Below are 17884 nucleotides of genomic sequence, written 5' to 3'. Positions count from 1 at the left end.
TCTCCAGCAGAGGAAAAATCAAGTTATGCTCAAAATCGAAATGCCGACAGCCCTCCTGAGGTTGCGGTATGGGGACTAAGAGGCTGGAGAGCAGCTGGGGAGGCAGGACTGGAGCCTCCTCTTTTCATGGCTGTCCTGGACACTGCGGCCCTTGCTTCACTGTGTACACAGCTGTGGGGAGGTGGGGGGCGCTGGTCCCACCTAGGGGTGGGATATGGAGAGGAGCCCACTGGCCCTCGGGGACTCCAGCTTTCTAGGGCTCCGCTATACACACAGAGCTCTTCATTGATTGAAGGCCCCTGTGGGACCTTGAAGCATGTGCCTTGAAGAAACGGGACATTGGCAGGAAACCACCAACTCTGCTGTGGGGGAGGGGCAGGATAGGCCACTGAGGCTGTGACACTGAGCTGAGTCTTGACAGATAAGTGTCCCCAAGCAGATCAAGGGGACCAGGGCACACTCAGGCAGAGGGAGGCATGGGACAAACCCTGAATGTGGCAGACATTTGGGAAACACTCAATAGTAGTGACTTGCTAACCTTAGTACACAGCCAAGTCACCAGTGGAATCTGATTCAAAATGAAAGGGTTGGCTCTCCAGCCCAACCAACAAAAAAATTCCAGTTCCCTAGGTCTGGAGAGGGGTTTGGGAATCTGCATGTTTAACTACCATCCAGGTAATGTTTATGCAGGGGGTCCCCAGAAGGAGCTGAGGGATGTCCCTGAGTAGGTGGACGGGCTGGCCCCCAAAGGAAGAAGGCAGAGGCATAAAATAAGAAAGGAGAAAGAAACAGGGCCTTTTATTCCTGGAGGTTGAGTGATCGGGGGACAGATGGCCTTTTAGAAAGACCACTCTGAATAGTGGCAGCCTCTCCCACCAAAATATCAGCCCTGGGGGCTGTTTTTGCTGAGTGTTTAGTACATAGTGGGTCCTCAGAAAGTATTTCTGGAATGAATTAATGAATGATGGCAGGATAGAGGATGGCATAGAAGGAGGGTGGGGGGCTGCAGCCCTGAGTGTGGGTAAGGACCTGTTCTATGCCAGGGGAGTGGGCATAGAAAGAAGAGCCTGAACTTGCCAACACTTGGCATATTCGAGGCCATACAGGCCTCACAGTGCTTCTTGGAGGTGACTCTGTACTTCTGGCAAATTCAGAAATGTCTACAAGACTAAAGCAGTCATGAGATATAATCAGGATTGAAGTGTATTCCAAAGCTTGTCCCCCGCCTCGCCCCAGTGCTGGGAAATATTCTTCTTCCAGCACAGACAGCTGGACAGTGGGATTCAGACAGTGCATTCTCCAGACCAGACACACCCAGGCCAGGCAGACACGTTTGCAGCTCCTTCCAGCTAGAGGTTGCATTTTGGGTTTGGCAGTCATTTTGGGGTTTTTGTGTCCCAGAGACATTGAACTCTGTACTTAATTTAGGTTTAATAGGCAGCTGTTATGTTAAATAAAGACCAGCTGAACTGATTATTTAAGACATAGTTACGGCTATTTAACAACTATGTGGTTTGAATGCTACATCTCAGGAAGGTTTGCCAGCCACCAGCTAGGATTGCCATTTTGGTAACTGCCCTCACCTAGCTGCTGCTTGCCTGAGGGCCAGGAAGCTCCCCATTCTGCCTCTTTTCCCTGGTCCCCAGACTGGTTTCTTTGCCAGTGTTGCAGTGTCTGCGGAGGTCAGGGAACTCCTAACTGTGCAGGAGGGCGTGACCCTGCAGGCACGGTACCTGCCAATCACCCATCCACAGGGCACTGGATTTATTTCTCAATGGGAGTTCAGAGGCCACAGCTGAGCCCAAGGAGGACAAAGTCACCTGGGACCTCTCTAGGAGAAAAGAGTCTGTGTGTGTAAGACAGAAACTGGGAAGAAAACTACAGTTGTTCAAATTCACTGGAAGTTTCCTCTAACGCAAGGTTACTTAAAGGAACACTGAATCAGGGCTGATGCAACCTGTTCTAACTGGCCCACAAATTGTGGATAGGAATTCAGGAACTACTGGGTGCGGTGGCTCACGCCTGTAATCCCAGCACTTTGGGAGGCCGAGGCGGGTGGATCACAAGGTCAACAGATCGAGACCATCCTGGTCAACATGGTGAAACCCCATCTCTACTAAAAATACAAAAAATTCGCTGGGCACGGTGGCGCGTGCCTGTAATCCCAGCTACTCAGGAAGCTGAGGCAGGAGAATTGCCTGAACCCAGGAGGCAGAGGTTGCGGTGAGCTGAGATCGCACCATTGCACTCCAGCCTGGGTAACAAGAGCGAAACTCCATCTCAAAAAAAAAAAAAACTCCTCTTCTGGCTCAAATTCTTCTTCTTTTTTTTTTTTTTTAGATGGGAGTCTCGCTCTATCATGAACCTGGAGTACAGTGGCTGTAATCTCAGCTCACTACAACCTCTGTCTCTCAGGTTCAAGTGATTCTCCTGCCTCAGCCTCCTGAGTAGCTGGGACTACAGGTGTGCACCACCACACCCAGTTAATTTCGGTTTTTTTAGTAGAGATGGGTTTTCACCATGTTGGCCAGGATGGTCTCGATCTCTTGACCTTGTGATTCGCCCGCCTCCACCTCCCAAAGTACTACAGGCATAAGCCACTGCGCCTGGCCCTGGCTCAGATGCTTTAAGAACCACTGCTTTAGTGCAGTATCTCTCACCTCATCTGTTTTCCCACCCTGCATGCACGCTTGGAGCACATAGCAAGACTTTTTAAATCTTCCTTATGTACATTTATAAATGCTTATCATGGCTGGGCATGGTGGCTCACATCTGTAATCCCAGCTCTTTTGGAGACCAAGGCAGGCAGATCACCAGAGGTCAGGAGTTTGAGATCAGCCTGGCCAACACGGTGAAACCCAATCTCTACTAAAGTACAAAATTAGCCAGACATGGTGGCAGGCACCTGTAATCCCAGCTACTCAGGAGGCTGAGGCAGGATAATCACTTGAACCTGGGAGGCAGAGGTTGTAGTGAGCCAAGATCGTCCCATTGCACTCCAGCCTGGGCAAAAAAGCAAAACTCCATCTAAAAAAAAAAAGAAAGGAAAGAAAAATGCTTATAATGGTAAATCATACGTTCTGTATATTTCACCACCATAAAATAAAGAAAATCTTTCTTAAACTGAACCTATCTGTCTCTGTTTTTAGAATTCAAGAAAGATTGTAAATATACTAAAAATTGCTGAATTGTGTACTTTAAAGGGGTTACTTTTTATATATGTGAATATTTAAAGAGATTTATTTTGAACGAAAAATGAGTGACCATGGCTTATAACAGCCAGGGGGTCATGAGAACATGTGCCTATGTTAATTGGGTTACAGCTTGGTTCTACATTTTCGGGGTGCAAAAGTTACAGACAAAGACATAAATCAATACATGTCTGTAATCCCAGCACTTTGGGAGGCTGAGGCGAGGTCAGGAGATCAAGCCAACATGGTGAAATCCCATCTCTACTAAAAATATAAAATATTAGCTGGGCATGGCGGTGGGTACCTGTAGTCCCAACACTCGGGAGGCTGAGACAGGAGAAACGATAAACCAGGAGCCAGAGGTTGCAGTGAGCGGAGATTGTGCCACTGCACTCTAGCCTGGGTGACAGAGCAGAACTCTGCCTCAAAAAAAAAAAAAAAAAAAAATCAATACATGTAGGGTATACATTGGTTTGGTCCAGAGAGGCAGGACATCATGGAACTAGAGTGAGGGGAGCTCACAGCTCAAACGTGGATTCGAAGATTTTCTGATTGTCAGTTGATTGAAGAATTAAGCTTTCCAAAAAAAAATTATTTCCATAGGTTTTTGGGAAACAGGTGGTGTTTGGTTACACAAGTAAGTTCTTTAGTGGTGATATGTGAGACTTTTGTGCACCAATCACCCAAATAGTATATTCTGAACCCAATTTGTGGTCTTTTATGTCTCACTCTCTTCCCACTCTTTCCCCGAGTCCCCAAAGTCTATGGTGCCGTTCTTATGGCTTAGCTCCCACTTAAGAGTGAGAATGTACAATATTTGTTTTTCCATTCCTGAGTTACTTCACTTAGAAAAATAGTCTCCAATCCCATCCAGGTTGCTGCAAATGCCATTAATTCATTCTAAAGGGGTAACTTTTAATGCTATGTGAATTACATTTCAATGAAGATATTGAGATAGATGATAGATGATTAATAGAGAGATGGATGATAGATTGATTGATGATGGATTCATGATAGAGGGATACATAGGCTGTAAATGTCTTCTGTGCCAAAACAAAACCAAGGAGACACCCACAAGTGTGTTCTGCACAATCTGTGCAGGATCATCTCCATTTGCCCCCTCTGGATCCACTCCCTGCTCTTCTGTGCTGCCCCAGGGGGGCTGGTCTCTACAGATGGCATCATTCTGAAGGACGCCCTGGAAGAAAATCAGAGTCCAAAACACCAGAGGGTAGGCATTTATTCCCCAGCTGCCTTCCTGCCAGACCACAGTCTGGTAGGGGCTGTGTCAACAGCTGGAAGTCCAGCTTTCGCTGGTAACAGCTCCTGCTGTTTCTAGCCCCAGGGTGCTTCACCATCCCTAGTTGGCCCCTTAGCACTGACCACATTTAGATAGTCCCTCCACTAGACCTTTCCCACTACCTTTTTTGCATGTGCCATCTGTCCCTTGTCCGGACCCTGACTGATACACAATTCACTCTCAATGTCATGAACTCTCCCAAGTCACACCTTTGTTCTGCCCTATGCAAAAGAAAACCTCCTCTCAGTGAGACACAATAAAGGCAGGTATGAAATAGATGTAAATGTTAGCTGTTGTAGAATTATTGGATAGTGCCAGGTGCTGGGGCTCACACCTGTAATCCCAGAACCTTGGGAGGATAAGGTGGGCGGATCACGACATCAGGAGATTGAGACCAACCTGGCCAACATGGTGAAACTCTGTCTCTACTAAAAATACAAAAAATTAGTCAGGCGTGGTGGCATGCACCTGTAGTCCCAGCTACTCAGGAGGTTGAGACAGGAGAATTGCTTGAACCTGGGAGGAGGCGGCTACAGTAAGCTGAGATCACACCACTGCACTCTAGCCTGGGTGGCAGAGTGAGATCCTGTCTTAAAAAAAAGAATTTGGCCGGGTGCGGTGACTCACGCCTGTAATCCCAGCACTTTGGGAGGCCGAGGCAGGTGGATCACGAGGTCAAGAGATCGAGACCATCCTGGTCAACATGGTGAAACCCCGTCTCTACTAAAAATACAAAAAATTAGCTGGGCATGGTGGTGCGTGCCTGTAATCCCAGCTATTCGGGAGGCTGAGGCAGGAGAATTGCCTGAACCCAGGAGGCGGAGGTTGCGGTGAGCCGAGATCACGCCATTGCACTCAAGCCTGGGTAACAAGAGTGAAACTCCGTCTCAAAAAAAAAAAAGAATTATTGTCTAGCTTTATTCTGGGTAAACATATACATTTGAATAGATGTTTTAAATCTGCTGTTATGCAACCTCACAAATGCAGGAAGCATTATCCGAGTTGCCAAGCCTCAGAGCCAAACGCTTCGCTGCTGGGAGCTCTATGGAAAAACAGAATATTGCTTAGAAGAGAGTCCCACAGGGATCCCAAGTCCATCACTGGTACTCACTGCTGAGCTCATGACTCATATTTCCAATATGCCCTGAGAAGGCTTTACTCTGATATCACAGAAGCACCTCCAAACTCTTCATACCCAAAGCTGAGACCTAGAACAGAGATTTCTTCCTTTCCTCATTTCCCAAAGGCAAGCAATTGTCAGACCTTCCTAAACATTATAAATTCCATTAATTCCAAGAATCCAGATTTCACTGGGATTTGGGTACATTGCGTACATTCAGAAAATGGGCTACTGGGGAATGTGGAATGTGCAGATTTTAAATATCTGACCATTTTTCATCTTACCTCTTCACTACTAACATCTTTCCTTTCAGGTATATTTTCACTAGTCTCATTTTAAAACTTGATGTTGTATAGCAAACCATGCTAACACCAGTCCCATCTCACCAGTGGACTCAGGAGCAAGCACATTGCCCACTTCTGTTAGCCAATGAGATATGGGAGGAAGTTTCCTGAAAACTTTTGGGGAAGATTCCTAGCCTTTAGGGAAAATCACGAAGAAAAGGTGGTACCTTTCTTACTGGAGAGGCATTTGCCACCTATTACTCCTGCAATCCCTCTTACAAACACCAGAAGAAACAGCCTTAGGATGAAGCCAACTGTATTAGTATTCTATTCCTCTGTAACAAATTACCACACACTTAGCAGCTTACAACAGCAAATGTGTTATCACTCATTTTTGTAGATTAGAAGTCTGTGTACGATGTGACTGGATTCTCTGTTCAGGATCTTGGACTGAAGTCAAGGTGATTCTAAACAGCCAAAATATCTTTGATGATGATGGTGGTGGTGATGATGATGATGGTGGTGGTGGTGGTGAGGATGATGATGGTGAGGATGATGATCGTGGTGATTATTATGGTGATATGGATGATGATGCCACTGGTGGTGATGATGATGATGGTGGTGAGGATGATGATGGCGGTGGTGATGATGAAGATGATGATGGTGATGGTAGTGGTAATGGTAATGCTGATGAACGATGGTGGTGGTAGTGATGACAGTGACAGCTAACACTAGGTACCAAGCCCTGATCTGAAGCACTTGTACTTTTTTTTAGCTTTCAAACAGACAATTTTTATATTATGTAAACTATTATGCAGCCCACAAACATGGAAACTGTAATATTGGCGTTCAGGGGTTCAGGGTGCCCTCAGCTCCCCTGAGAGGATGTTTCTCCAGGTTCTTGGTCTCCTGCAATCTCAAGAATGAGAGAAGGGACGACACCACAGTGCGCAGTAAATGCTGGACTCAAAAGTGTTTGTAGAAAGTGATTTATTTGGAGATAGAGAGAAACAGGAGAAGGAGAGAAAAAGAAATAGCTAACTGTCACAGAGTGAGGGAATCCAGAAAGATGGAATCCAGGAGAGGAAAGCAGCTTCCACACTGAGTGGAAAGGAATAGAGAGAGATGGAGTTTAGGAGGGGAAGACAGGCTTCCACAAGAGTGTGGAAGGGGACCCCAGAGGGAAAATCCAGGAGAGAGAAAGACGGCTCCCACGAGAGTGTGTGGAAGGGGACCCAAACATGGAGTCCGAAGGGGTGTGGAAGAAGAGGACGTTTAACCTGGGAGGAAATCCCACCTTCTCTAAGACTCCTGGCCAATGAAAGGAGTTCCATAGAACTTCCGCTGGAGTGATTGACTCTTAGTGTCTTCCCACGCCCGCGAAATTCAAACATAAACCGTTAAACCTCCTGGATGGAGAGAGACAGGAGTGGGGCATGGCACTGGGAAATTCTTGCCCTGAAAACCATGCCTCTTTGTGGACCCACAGAGAGAACACCTTCCCTCATTCCCTCCATCTCTCTGAACAGGAAAGCCCAACTTGCGTTGGAACACGGGCGTCGCTCCTCTTTAACTACTTCCTGCTGAAATGGGATGTAGAAGGGGCCCTGCATTTGAGGTTACCTCCAGAGGGGAGCCTTTCAGGGGTGCAGGTTGATCTAGAGGCCCACGATTGAGCTCACGAGCCAAGGACATCCAGGGTTCCAGCAGCAGGATTATTTGTGACCTTATGGTTTAGGTTACAAAATAGCAGCATTTTTCCTAGAAAGAGGCAGGTTCCCTTCCTACTATGAAAAAGATACTCGCAGTTTGGGAGATAGGAAAGTTGAGGGTTATAGTCCTATTAATGCCAGGATGTAAATTAGACATGAGTGGTTACTTCCCTGGGGATCTTGTTGGAAAAGCAGATGTAGATTTTCTAATGGCTCACAGGGATACGAAGGGTTGTCTCCTGGAACTTCAGGCTGTGGAGTGGAGGGTCTATGACTTTCCTCAGGAGGTATCGAAGGCTTCAGCCGAGTGTGATGAATGCATGAGTCTATTTCCACTACCTTAACAGCCGTTGGAGTGGACAGAATGACCGAAAATGGTCCTTCGCAGTATGGGCCTAGAGAGGGAGGGTCTAAGGGGAGAGAATTAAGCACCAAGCCTCCAGGGCAGGAAAGAAATACTGAGAAGGCCATGCCAGTGTCCAAGAGAAGATTAAATCCCTGGACTTCTATGGTCAGCTTTACCCGAGGTCTGTGAGGGTGACGGCTCATGCTGGCACTTGGTCCAGGCACCCTCAGTCCTGCCATTGGGTCATCTGGTCAGACACCTCAGGCCCTGGGACCCTTCATCCCCTGGGACTGTGTGCTTTCCAGTGATTCCATTGGCACAGTGGGCATGGTGGTCCATTCCTCTGGGAACAATTTCTTATAAAATGTCCCTTCAGACCGCTCTGGTAACAAGTTCTGCCAGACTGGCAGCTATCCCAAGCCTTTCCCTCATTTGAGCCCCTGGGGTCTGCCTGCCTGAAGGCCATGACTAAAGCTGATCTCTCGAATTTCTTTCAGCCTGTTCCTCCTGGTCTCTAGTATAAAACACTGAGGTTGCCTGGTTCAGTAATGATTCTAGGCTCTGCTCCGGCCCCAAAGCCAGCTTCTGGAGCTTCCTCCTGATATCTGCTGCTGAATAAGTAATAAACTTGTCCTTTAGCATGAACTGACCCTCTATGGAGTCTGGTGACAGGGGAGTGTAATTCCTTAAGCCTCCCGCAGTCACTCAAGGAAAACTGCTGGGTTTTTTTCCCTTCCCTTTGGGGGTTAGGTTTGCCATTCACCAAGAGGGTAATTTGGCCACACTGTTTGGCAGAGAAAAATAAGCTGCTGCTTCTTTTAAGACTGTGTGCTAAATTGCTCCCAATTTTCCAATATACATTTTAATGGAGACGAGCTTGGGAATAGAAACAATCCATCTGAAATCAAACGCAAGGGATGCCCACAACCCCGGTTAAAGAAATTACGGCAGCTTCCACCTGAGGCATCCCCCAGGTAAAACGGGTACTGAAATGAAACATCTTTCAGTCAGTACCCCGAAATTTCATGTGCCCAAGATGCGTGATCCATCTTATCAGAGGGCCTCCCGTGTACCGGATTCCAACCCCAACTTACCAGCGTCATAGGACCACTCACTGCCTGCATGACCACTACCAGGGACTCAGGAGATGGGTACCAATATTTCCCAGCCAAAGTCCAATCTACACAAGCCAGATTAGAAAACTGCCCCAGAAAGGTCAATTTCTAGCGAGGGGCCATTAGAGCCCACAGCTCACAGAAGGCAGGCCAGGCGTGGCTGAGGCCAGAACAGAGCCCTCAGGACCCGCGCCTCCTCTCCGCTAACCCATTTGCAATTGTAGGAAAATGCTCTTAGGGTTGTGAGACCTGCCTTTGACTCTTTGGCCCAGGAATACGATCTTCTAGATGGAAAAGTTCGGCCAGAGAGAGAGCCAATCCTAAGCAAGACAAATTATACACCAAATACAAAGTCCCAGAGCCTTTGGCTTCTGAATTTCCCCAAAAGGTCTCACCAATTCGAAACTGACTCCACCAGGAATTTGGACCGGCAACCTCGCAGCTGCAGGCCCTGCACCTTAACCAACTGTGCACAACAGGCCACTCGCAGCAAGGGAAGGAGAACGCTGTCTGAAGCCGCGTTTTTTTGTTTTTTTTTTTTTTGAGACGGAGTTTCGCTCTTGTTACCCAGGCTGGAGTGCAATGGCGCGATCTCGGCTCACCGCAACCTCTGCCCACTGGGTTCAGGCAATTCTCCTGCCTCAGCCTCCTGAGTAGCTGGGACTACAGGCACGCACCACTGTGCCCAGCTAATTTTTTGTAATTTTTAGTAGAGACGGGGTTTCACCATGTTGACCAGGATGGTCTCGATCTCTTGATCTCGTGATCCACCCGCCTCGGCCTCCCAAAGTGCTGGGATTACAGGCTTGAGCCACCGCGCCCGGCCCTAAAGCCGCGTTTTGAATGAGAATGCTGCACCCTGAGGCGGTGTGGCCTCCCTAAAAGCCAGGCGGGGCTGACGGCCATCAGCCGCTTCAGCCGCCTCCTCTCCCTCAGAGCCGCACCAGCGGAGGAAAAAAGCCGCTTGCCCGTCAGTTTAAAAGCCGTGTTCACAGCCGCTGCTGGGCCAGCCGTGAGTTCCGCCACCCCCGTGGCGTTCCGTGGCCACGTTGACCCCACCAGAACCACTTGCAGGCCTGGGCCACTTCCCGAGCTACTGCCCACACAGGGACCCGTGGCCGGCAGGCAAACGCCCTGGGGAGCCTTTTTACCCTGCTGCCTGGGACTGGGGAATGCCGGAGAGGCCTGCCAGAGCCACGCGCCAGGCCGCCGCGCTCCCCGGTCCCTCACAGGCTCCGGTTGTACTTCGCCCCTCCCCGCTGTTTTCTCCAGCCCACGGCTGCGGGCTTGGTTCCGCCCCTGGGGCTGGGCTGTTCCCACCCGCAAGGAGCGACAAACCCCAGGGCAGTGCTCACCCGCTCGGCTCCACAGGCTCCCTCAGCTTTTGGTCCCAGAGATAATATCCCAAGGTTAGAGAAGGAGACGGAAAGCAGAGAGAGCTTGAAGGTTTAAAAAAAAAAAAAAAAAAAAACCGCGCTTTTGCGCCGCTTAAGAGGGGCCGGGTCGTGCCTCCAAGGCGCTGCCTCTCAGGTTCCGCGCAGCCCTGCCTGGCTGCGGCCACTTCAGGTAAGAGACAGGACAGAATGGGGCCGGTTTTACTCACAATTTTGAAGTCTTCTTCTCCGGCTGTACCCCTTTCCTGGTTGTACCCCTTCTGGTGTACCCTTCGCCTGGCTGGCTTGCCAAAGTAATATTAGGGTTCAGGGTGCCCTCAGCTCCCCTGAGAGGATGTTTCTCCAGGTTCTCGGTCTCCTGCACTCTCAAGAATGAGAGAGGGGACCATGGCACAGTGCGCAATAAATGCTGGACTCAAAGGTGTTTGTAGAAAGTGATTTATTTAAAAAGAGAAACAGGAGAAGGAGAGAGAAAGAAACAGCTAACTCTCACACCGAGTGAGGGAATCCAGAAAGATGGAATCCAGGAGAGGAAAGCCGCTTCCACACTGAGTGGAAGGGAATAGAGAGAGATGGAGTTTAGGAGGGGAAGACAGGCTTCCACGAGAGAGTGTGGAAGGAGACCCCAGAGGGGAAATCCAGGAGAGAGAAAGATGGCTTCCACGAGAGTGTTTGTGGAAGGGGACCCAAACATGGAGTCACCACTTGTACTGTTTTATTAAATCACTTAGTCCTATGAGGTGGGTACATGTCTAATCCCACTGTGCAGATGATAAAACCAAAACAGAGAAAAGTAACTTGCCCAAGGCCATACAATTAGCTAGTAAATGGTGGGTCTAGGGTGCAAACCCCGCTACCCTGGCTCCAGAGTCTGCCCCCTCTGCATTAAACCGTGTCACAGTTGGCCATCCTCTGTACTTCTCAACATCCTCTTACTTGTACCACAATGCGTTTCTTTCTTGTTTAAGCCTGCTCTAAATGAATGTTCTTTACTTCCAGCCCAAAGCATTCTAATGAATATGTGGTACCAATAAAAATATTCATAATTTGCCTTCTCATTCCCTATTATCTGTTTTATCTACTTTCTCTCACTAAAAGATCATATCCATTTCTTTTCTAGATCTTGAGTCCATAAACAATCCTGTCTAGATGCTTTGCGTGCCCATCCAGAGCAGTTGTTCTCAACAAGGGCAGAAACTCCAAACAAGAGACCTGCTAGAAATGTGGGAGTTTTTTCATAGTCATAATGATGAAAGGTGTATTAGTCCGTTTTTGCATTGCTATAAAGAATTTATAGCAATTACAAAGATAATTTATAAAGAAAAGAATTTTAATTGGCTCACGGCTCTGCAGGCTGTACAGAAAGCATAGCAGCTTCTGCTTCTGGGGAGGGTTCAGGAAGCTTCCAATCACAGTAGAAGGCAAAGAGGGACCTTTCTTCTCACATGGCTGGGAGAGGAGCAAGGGAGAGAGATGGGGGAGATGCCACACCCTTCTAAATGACCAGGTTTTGTAAGAACTCACTCAGTGTTTCGAGAATAGCACAAAGGGGACGCAGTGCTAAACCATTCATGAGAAATCCACCCCCATGATCCAGTCACCTCCCACCAGGCCCCACCTGCAACACTGGAGATTATAACTGAACATAAGATTTGGATGGAGAGACAGATCCAAATCATATCAGGTACACAGGACTAATGACATTTAGTGGCCAGGAGACAGCGACGTCACATGTCTTGATGCACAAACTGTTCTGCGCAGCTTTCAAATGTTCTTACAGACATTACATAGGTTAAAAACCTTGCTTATAGGCCAGGTGTGGTGGCTCATGCATGTAATCCCAGCACTTTAGGAGGCCGAGGCAAGTGGATCACCTGATGTCAGAAGTTTGAGACCAGCCTGGCCAACATGGTGAAATCCCATCTCTACTAAAACTACAAAAATTAGCTGGGCATGGCGGTGCATGCCTGTAATCCCAGCTACTCAGAAGCCTGAGGCAGGAGAATCGCTTGAACCGGGAAGGTGGAGGTTGCAGTAAGGCAAGATTGCACCACTGTACTCCAGTCTGGGTGACAGAGTGAGACTCAGTCTCAAAAAAAAAAAAATCTGCTTATGTCAGAGTTGAAAACCTAACTCAGATTTAGATATATAACTAAGGTAATTGTTTTATATAAACTGAGTTTTCCAGGAATGCAAAGAATATCAAAACTTTTTTTTTGTTTAAAACTTTTCCTAGATTTGTTCACCATTTCAGAAAATCTCATCACCTATGGCAATGCCTCTCTAGGTATCTGAATTACTGGTAAATGCCTAAATAGGTCTGTATCTAAAGTTCCTGCATTCTTGGGCTGGGCATGGTTGCTCACACCTGTAATCCTAGCACATTGGGAGGCCAAGGGGGGCAGATTACCTGAAGCCAGGAGTTCGAGACCAGCCTGGCCAACATGGCGAAACCCCATCTCTACCAAAATTACAAAAACTAGCTGGGTGTCGTGGCACATACCTACAGTCCCAGCTACTCGGGAGGCTGAGGCATGAGAAGCATTTGAACCAGGGAGGTGGAGGTTGCAGTGACCGAGATCAGGCCACTGCACTCTAGCCTGAGTGACAGAGTGAGACTCCGTCTCAAAAATAAAAATAAAAAATACAGTATTTGTATCCTCCATAATCCTAAGGATATGTACAAATAGACATATTTGGCCCTTATTTCAAAAGGTCAGATATTGTTAAAGTTTCACAACTATTCAGTTGAATATCTTACCTCTCATAAATCCAAATTCATTCACTGAAACTTTTATACTTCACTGTAAAATATAAAATATTTTTAATAAAGTTTCCTGTTTTTTCATGACAGTGAAAGTCATATGATTTTTAAATATGTAAGTAGGTTATATAAACTGTAAATTTTATTTCAAGAAAATAGACAGGCTATTATAACATATACTCACATGTTAATTAAGGAAAGGGATATGTTCTTAGAAATTTGTTTTTAGGTGATTTTGTTGTTGTGTAAACATCATAGTGTCCTCACACAAACCTGGATGGCATAGCCTACTATAAACCTAAGCTGTAAGCTAAAGCCTGTTGCTCCTAGCTGCATACCTGTGTAGCATATTACTGCACAGAATACTGTAGGCATTTATAACACAATGGTAGGTATATGAGTATCTAAATGTATCTCAACATAGAAAAGATACTGTAAAAATATGATTTTATAATCTTATGGGACCACCATCTTATATGTCATCCATCATTGCCCTGAACATTGAGTAGTTGGCATGGATGGGGGTGGGTGACTGTAACAGTCATGTAAAGAAGGCAGTTCTGGTAGGGCTGGCTGTCACTGGCCAAGATGACCAGCCAAGGCTGCCACTACCACCTCATATATATCCACTACAGGCCACAGATTGATCAGTTCCCTTCGTTCTCTCTGCTTTACAGCAATATCATAAAAAGAAATGAGATGGTTAGCACATTATTTAAAGGCCTCACTGTTCTGGGAGTCTTAGAAACCATCTTCTTTACTAGGTCTTTTACAAAGGAGGGAACAGAAGCTCTGAGAAGTCAGGTTGAAATGGACAGCTCTGTACTTGCCAGCCCTCAGCTGTCTGGGCTAGCGCCTAAGAGCCCACCCAGAATCTCCTGGTGTTGGATAAGTCCCAACTGTAGTAAACAGCATAAAAACAACCTTGACCTCGCAAGCCAGCGGGGAGTTTATTCACTCACTCAGTCATTCAACAACCCTCTGTTGAAGCCAACTACCTGCCACTCACCAGCCTGGCCACTAAAGATGGGCCTAACACACAGACCTTGCTCTCCAGGAGCCAAGAGGAGCTGGCAGAAAAGAGAACTATGTGCTCTACTAATTTATTTTCCCTGAGGCATAAAGAGTTCTTGTTTGCCCTGTTCGCATCAAGAATTCTTCATGCCCAAAGGAAAATAAATCTTTCTATTATAGATACATGCACACATGTGTTCATTGCAGCACTGTTCACAATAGCAAAGACTCGGAACCAACCCAAATGCCCACCGGTGATAGAATGGACAAAGAAAATGTGGTACGTATATACCACGGAATACTATGCAGCCATAAAAAAGCATGAGATCATATCCTTTGCAAGGGACATGGATGAAGCTGGAAACCATCATTCTCAGCAAACTAATGCAGGAACAGAAAACCAAACACCACGTTCTCACTCATAACTGGGAGCTGAACGATGAGAACATATGGACACAGGGAGGGGAACATCACACACTGGGGCCTGTCAGGGGTAGGTGGGGGAGGGAGAGCATCAGGATAAATAGCTAATGCATGTGGGCCTAATACCTAGGAGATGGGTTCATAAGTGCAGCAAACCACCATAGCACACAATTACCTATATAACAAACCTACACATTCTGCACATGTATCCTGGAACCTAAAATAAAATGTAATTTTAAAAAAGAGCTTTTCATGATTGGAGAACAAAATGACCACTTCTCTCTTCCCAGTTAACACAGATACTTTGACAAGGCTTTTGGATGCAATGTGTTGCACCCCCAGTCAAACTCTGACTCTTTAACCACCTTGCCTGGGTCCATCCATCACCCGTTGCTGCTCTGAAGAGCATGGGCTCGTCAGGCAAATGAATCTCTGCTGACTTTGACTACAGCCAGCTTTGGCGAGCTAAAGCCTGAGAAGTTGGGGAGATGAAGGCCTGCAGGCTCCTTGCTAGCCAAGAGACTGAGCATCAGAAACACAATTTTAAATCTGAGCCACCATGAAATGAAAAATTGAGTCAACATAAATCCCCAAAACAGCAATGAGAAGAAACAAACAAACAAAAAAAGCCCAAGACGTGTTAGGATAACGATGCTGTAGCAGGATCCTTTCATTCATGGTCCAAACTGAACTCGGAGCTTGAATTAGAGAGGACGTCATTAAAAGGAAGGACTTTACCAGCAGCTGCTCAGAATAAGGGAAACCAGATTTTTGGTGGTGAGTTCTCAAACGGTGTTTATTTCAGGTCTTGACAATGCACAGGCAAAGCCTTTGAAGGCATAGCTTTCTGGAGGCCTGGGAACAAATCAGAGGTCAACTTGGATTTCTTTATGCTTATCATGGTGGGGCTGGTGTGGATAATTTAAACCTAAAATCGGAGCAAAGCAACCAACCATCCCCACCTCCCCTTACCTTCTCCTTGGTATATTTCTCACCAGAGTGGATTACAGGCCACAAAATGACCCAATTTTAATTGCATCTTTTGTCTGGAAAATACTCTCTGCCCAAAACCCTTATTTAAATTTTGTACCAAGCCGGGAGTGGTGGCTCACGCCTATAATCCCAGCACTTCGGGAAGCCAAGGCGGGTGGATCACTTGAGGTTGGCAGTTCAAGACCAACCTGGCCAACATGGGAAAACCCTGTCTCTACTAAAAGTACAAAATTAGCTGGGCATTGCACTCCAGCCTGGAGTGCAATGAAGAGCAAAACTGGCAAGAAGAGCAAAATTCTGTCTCAATAAATTAATAAATTTATTTATTTTGTACCAGATATTCTACTTTGTATTTTTTCAAAAGTTACTTTAATGAAGGGAATTCATAATTCAAACCACTACTTCTAATTTTTGCTAAAAAGTTTTTGACTAATTTGTGAGTTAAAAAAAAAACAACTGGTTTTAGCCAGTTCCAACCCATGTGGAATGTTCCCTCCCCAACTCTCTACAAGTGACAAACACAGGGCTGTTGTCCATCGTAAACCCTGGCTCTCAAAATCCTCCTTTTCATCATAAATTCTGAGAGGAAAGAATCGCCTGGGTGTCTACGCCTCCCCAGCCAGTGTTCCCAGGCAACTCACAGGCATCTCGGTCTATGTATGTCTCCCCAAAGGCCAGCACCATAGACCTGCCAACAGCTGAAAGTTATAAATAGGACAGTTCTGGGATCAGGGGGAGGGAGCAAGAAGCAAACTCTAATAAAGTATTCAGATGCAATGGGCTAAGAAAACTCTTTGGAGGAATAAAGAAGGAAAGTATTGGTGCTGTACTCCTAAAACCAAAAAGAATAGTTCCCAAGGACTTCATCAATGAAGCCAGTTGGTCCCAGGGAATCTGACAGGCCAAGGGAACCTGAGGGATTTCTTCAATCCAGTGACATTACTTGGGAATGTCACTTCCTTGGATAACATGCTGATCGTGCTGTTGGGTCCTTGAAAGGATACGCTTAGTGATCGGGGTTAGTGGCTGGGGGCGGGCATGAATAGGCCTTTAGAGGGGGAATTCCACCAGAAGCCTGAAACCACAGTGCAGGAGCACCTGCTAAACCTGACACAGGCCATTGTTGCCAGTGTGCCTTGACCCACCGCGGGCAGCTTCCATTTGTTGAGGTGACTGGCTAACATCATCTGCTCACCTTGACCCTTTCTGCCCTGCTTGCCACCCCATTCCCAGAACCTAGGACAGTGCCTGGTGTAGACCTTTCAGCTGATTACACAGGCCCACCCATATTATCTAGGATAATCTTCTTTACTTAAAGTCAACTCATTATAGACGTCAAGTCACATCTCCAGAATACCTTCCCAGCTACACCCAGCTTAGTGCTTTTGCCATTTGACAACTTCCCTGCTCGGCCTGGCATGTGCTTTCCCCCTCAGCACCCTCACTTCTCTGAGCTGCCAATTCTGTCACCCTGTGTATCCTAGTTCATTCAAGCAGCAGTAACAAAATATACGGACTGGGAGGCTCATAAGCAGCAGAAATCAATTTCTCACAACTCTAGAGGCAGGGAAGTCCAAGATCAAGGCACCAGCAGATTCAGTGTCTTGTGAGGGTTTAGGGTCTGCTTTCTGGTTCACAGATGGTGTCTTCTTGCTGCATCCTCTTGTAGTAGAACGGGCAAAGCAGCTCCCTGGAGCCACTTCTGTTAGGGCACTAATCTCATTCAGGATGGCTCTTGCACTTGTGACCTAATAAGCTTCCAAAGACCCCCCAATACCTAATACCATTACTTTGGGGATTAGTTTCAACACGTGAATTTGGGGGATATGCAACCATTCAGTCCATCATGCTGTGTGTCTGCTTGTAAACAGTTTATAGGCACGACTTGCTCAAACTTTATGTCCCCAGCACCTCAAATGTGGCCTGGCTCGCAGGTGTCTATAGAATGATTTGCTCCCTCAGGAAGACATAATTTGAAGATGCTCCAGCTACGTGGCTTTCCTGTTCTATACACTAACAATGCATGGCTTCTTTGTTCATCCAGGATGGCATATATGCCTTCCCTAGAAGTAGCTTCAGCTTGGGAATTATGAGTCAGCTGTCCCTTTATAAAACAACCTGGGAGACCCGGACAACAGAAGGAGTGATGGGAAACTGCAGGAAGGAAGCAGCACGCTTTGTGGGCTACTCAGATCGGCTCCTTAGAGATTTTCTGACATAGGACTGGA

The sequence above is a fragment of the Callithrix jacchus genome, chromosome 6, assembly GCF_049354715.1.
Source record: "Callithrix jacchus isolate 240 chromosome 6, calJac240_pri, whole genome shotgun sequence".
Classification (NCBI taxonomy): Eukaryota; Metazoa; Chordata; class Mammalia; order Primates; family Cebidae; genus Callithrix; species Callithrix jacchus.
Note: the sequence above shows the minus strand (reverse complement) of the source record.